Genomic DNA, 4,833 nt, shown 5'->3' with positions numbered 1-4,833 from the left:
ATGGGGCCTCTGGGTGGCTCAGCTGGTTAAGCCTCCAGCTCTTGGTTTTGGCTTAAGTCAGGACCTCGAGGTCATGAGATCAAGCCCCACATTAAGCTCTATGCTCAGTGGGGAGTGTGCTTGAGATTCTCTCCATCCTCCTTCCCCTCTATCCCTCCCCAACCACTGCTCGCCTGTGTAGCACTCCCATGCTCTCTCTCCCTCTCAAATATATAAATTTTTTAAAATTATTTATTTATTTATTTATTTATTGGAGAGGGAGAGAGAGCACGAGAGAGAGTGAGCATGAGTGGGTTGGAGGGGAAGGGCAGAGGCAGAGGGGAAGCAGGCTCCCCACTGAGCAAGGAGTCTGACGTGGGGCTCCATCCCAGGACCCCCAGATCACGAACTGAGCTGAAGGCAGATGCTTCACTGACTGGCCACCCAGGCGCCCCAATAAAATCCTTTTTTTTTTTTAAGTCATCCAGACTAGTCTCAGCCGGTAAGAAATCTCCACAGTATCCTTGATAAAGTGATGTGTTAAAGGAATCTTGCCTTCAAAGCAACAGTAAACAACCATAATGGCCATGATTTATTGAGTTATTATAAACTGGGGAACGCGTTCTCACCAAAATCCTATGAGAAGAATAACTTTAGTGCCTCCCTTTTACCAATGAAGTACTGGAGGATTAGAAGAGCTGAAGAATTTCTCTGAGACCTCCTATTAGTCAAAGCCCGCTCTGGCACTTTCTAAATTTCATGATTATAGCCCTTACCTGACGTTGCTCCTAACAGGTAACTATTAAACACTTTGAAGGTGAAAGTGATATAATGAGGCTTTTGTTTTAAGAGATAACTTTAATAGCATACAAAGAAGAAAGTTTACATAAAAAGCCAGAGAAAGCTCCACCATCAAAAAGGGAGAGAAAACCAAACTAATGTATCCTATCAAAGTCCAGGTGAGAAACCAAAAGGAAAACAAAATTGGCACAAAGTCTTAAGATGAGAGTTTAACAACGGGATGAAGAGACCTAACTGAGACAATATCGTCGATTTTTGTGATTCACTCGCCTGTGTATTTCCCATTGACCTCGCTTCCCTGCCTGGTGTTGTTCCTGCTCATGACTGTAAACTCCGCGTCCGGCATCGAGCCCAGTGAGGCAGACGCAGGAAGCTAGAAGCTGACTAACGACTCAGCATGGCCTTCAGTTCTCTCTTGTTCTTCGGTGGCTCAATTTTTTTTTTTTTTTTTAAGCAGCGTTCTGTTCACTTCAAGGAACCCAATATGGAAGCATTACTCTGAGTAAATATTAATCACTTATATTTCTAAATGATCTTTATTTTATTTTAATCTCACAACTGCCACAACTGCTGCGTGGAAGACAGATATTTTCTAACAATTCAGCTTCAGGCCCTTCTTGTTGATGACAACAAATAAGTTGGGAACATGGACAGAAAACAGGAGACACTGAGAATTCTCCATCTGAGCCATGGGGCAGCCACAGGTCGCACCAAGGCCCAAGTTTTCCAAGGACTTTATTTACTTTACTCTATTGTTATCCCTCAAACAGTTGAACAAGTCAGACTCTCAAGGGTTGTTATACATCCTTCTCAAATGTATATATCAAAGGAAACTAAGCAATCGTAAATAACTCTGACCAGAAACGAATAATAAAATTCCTGGCATATACCCTTTTACAAGAGGTCAGTATCATCACCTTCATTTTAGGAAGGAAAAAGCAGGAAGCATCACCTTCCCCGTGACGGCCAGTGTGGGCGCTATGAACAGGGAATCGGCGTGGTCAGGTTTACTACCGAAGTATGGCAATGATCTTGCACGGTATTGGGATCTACTATTTGGCAAGAAAGACTGGGTAAATGCACACTCTCAGGACAGAATGCAGCCAAAGCTTTTGAACCACTATGAAGCTGTGCGTCAGTCAACTCATATCTAAGTAACAATTTTGATGTTGTAGGCTGCTGTGATGCCTTATAAACCCAGAAAAAAGAGCAGATTATTTCTCTGACTGATGTCTTCGGAGACCCACAGTGCCCTAAGAAAGAAACAAAGTTCTCTCCAACTCTTCCCACTAAGAGGTCAAGGGTATGAAAGACTTTCTGGAACTGTTAGTGCGGCTAGGAAACGTTTGACCTTGTCCTCATGAACTGCTTGTTCTGTTGTCCTCACGTTTTAAAGAAAATATTTGCTTTTCCTAAATGAGTCCAAAAATAAATGGCTTATTGACCTGTTTAATTAACTAGTAAACTTAGCGAGGAAACATTTAAAAAAAGAAGAAGAAGAACACTTGAACAAGTAAGATAGTTATGTGGGAATTACCCCTTTCAAACCCTTGCCGCATTCACGTGAGTATGAAGAAGTCACGGCATGAGTACAGGAAACCACAGTCCCACATGAGCCCCGTCCTCGCCGTCCCCGCGGTCCCAGGGCCTCACACCCCTGTCAGTGGCTGCTGCAGGTATCGCAACCCCCGCTGATCGGTCCAGGGTGGGTAACTGCCTCACGCCGGTGAGTCTGTTTCTTGGATTTCCTCACATACTTGGGACAAAATTAACCCAGTCCCTTTCAGGCGACCAACACTGTAATGCGTAAACTAAAACACTGACCACAGTCATATTTTCTCCTCTGTGGAAAGACTGACCTGTGCTGACCCAGGAGAAAAAAGGCTGATGTGTTGAGGGGAAAAGCAGAATTGAAGGACAAGGAGCTCTGAGTACATTTCAGTCTTCAAATCCAGGGTCTCCTAAGGGTGTGAGGCCTTCAAGTCCTTGAATGGTTTCTTGTTCAGCTTCCCCTCATGACCTGTTAGATAACCCAGCGCATTTGCAATACACTCTCCTTTCAATTTAATGCATTTGCAAATACAGATTTTGTTGAAGTGCCAGAGAAACTTCAAATGGTTTTGAAATACAAAGTTCAGATTTTGTTCTCATCTCTTTACTGCAGAGCCCAGGCCTAGGGAACAGCCATCGTCTCCAATATTGCTGGTCATGGTGGGAGAGGGAAAGAAAATGTTGGAAGGTCTTACTTTGTTTAGCACTTGGGGGTCAGAAATAGTCCCAGACCACCCAGCTACCAAGGGGCCTGCAAGCGCAGGGTGAGAACAGGGAACGCTGGGGAAATACCTCTCATCCCCACCACACCCACCCTCAACACTGCCAGCCTGGGAGCTGGGATTATTTCCGTCAACTACACTGTGGACCGAAGCCAGGAGAAATCGCTTATGCTGCTCACGTTGTTGTGGGCCACGCAGGTTCAGCCCCTCAACCGGCCGGTCACTTTTGCTCAGTAACTCAGAACAAAGGTTTGCTAATTTAAAAAATAAGATGGTTTCTGGGGTGCCTGGGTGGCTCAGTGGGTTAAAGCCTCTGCCTTCGGCTCGGGTCGTGATCCCAGGGCCCTGGGATCGAGCCCCGCGTCGGGCTCTCTGCTCGGTGGGGAGCCTGCTTCCTCCTCTCTCTCTCTCTCTCTCTGCCTGCCTCTCCGCCTACTTGTGATCTCTCTCTCTCTGTGTCAAATTAAAAAAAAAAAAAAAAATAAGATGGTTTCTGCTTCTTCTCCAAGAAAACACCAGAGGACTGGGAACGCCAGAGCTGCAGCAGGAGCCTGGGATGGGAAGCCCCTGGGCTGGAAGTCCGGGGCTCCCTCAGAGCCTTCCTGAGGGCATCCAGGCTAGAATCGGGGAGGGATCAGAGTGGGTCTGGGGAGGGCAGAGGTTGGGAGGTCAAGAAGGCAAGGGCGAGGACAAGGAATGGATCCCTGTCACCACACTGGGCCCCCTGGTTAAGGATACAAAGATCAAGTCCCTGGAGGGGATCTATACCTTCTCCCTGCCCATCAGAGAATCTGAGATCACGGACTCTTTCCTGGGAGCATCCCTCAAGGATGAGGTTTTGAAGATCAGGCTGCACGAAAGCAGACGGTGCTGCCCAGCGGACCAGGTTCAAGACGTTTGTTGCCATCGGGATCACAGTGGACACGTCGGGCTGGGTGTTAAGTGCTCCAAGGTGGTAACCACTACCACCCATGGGGCCATCATACTGGCCAAGCTTTCCATGTGGCAAGCCTACCGGGGGAACGAGATCAGCCCACCCAACGCGTCCCAGGCAAGGTGACCGGCCGCTATGGCTCTGCCCAAGGGCGCCTCACTGCGCCCCCAGAGGTATGGTTTCAGCCCCTGTGCCCAAGAAGCTCCTGATGACGGCCAGTGCTGATGACCGCTGCACCTCAGCCAGGGGCGGCGCTGCCACACTGGGCAACTTTGCCACGGCTGCCTTCAACGCCATTTCCAAGACCTACAGCTGTGTCACCCCTGACCTCTGGAAAGAGACCGTGTTCACCAAGTCTCCCTATCAGGGACTCACTGACCATCTTGTAAAGACCCACACTGACCATCTTGTAAAGGCTCCTGCTGTGGCCACCACATAGTTTTATACAAGAAAAATAAAGTGACTTTATGAATAAATAAAATTCAAAAAAATAAATAGTTTTATGAGTTTTCTATTTATTTGAACGAAGCTAGTGATAAGGTTAAACGCGAAAGGAAATTGTTTCATTAGTTTTTGTGTTCTGTTGCCAAAGTGTTTAACATGTAGACAACACATGGATGCTAAGATTGAAAATTATGTAAGACACACAATTACCATTATTTTGGAATCTGGAAGACAAGAAGCAATCCTCCATCCACCCAGCCAATCCACATTAGACATAGAATGTGAACAAAAAATAAAACTTCGTGTTTAAAAACATTTTGAAGTCCTTTGTTACTTCAACAAAATCTACACTTTCTAGCAGATTCGGAAACTGAAGCTGTTATCGAGGCTGGAAGAATGCCA

The 4,833-nt window shown here is 46.5% G+C and overlaps 1 pseudogene; it reads left to right on the top strand.

Annotated features, from left to right (window-relative positions):
• The first annotated feature begins 3,609 nt into the window (after positions 1 to 3,609).
• Positions 3,610 to 4,426, top strand: LOC111150625 (annotated as a pseudogene).
• Positions 4,427 to 4,833: the final 407 nt, after the last annotated feature.

The sequence above is a fragment of the Enhydra lutris genome, unplaced genomic scaffold, assembly GCF_002288905.1.
Source record: "Enhydra lutris kenyoni isolate GAN:26980312 unplaced genomic scaffold, ASM228890v2 scaffoldscaffold24, whole genome shotgun sequence".
Classification (NCBI taxonomy): domain Eukaryota; kingdom Metazoa; phylum Chordata; class Mammalia; order Carnivora; family Mustelidae; genus Enhydra; species Enhydra lutris.
The sequence above is the reverse complement of the archived record's forward strand: the minus strand, read 5'-3'. Positions and strand labels throughout refer to the sequence as shown.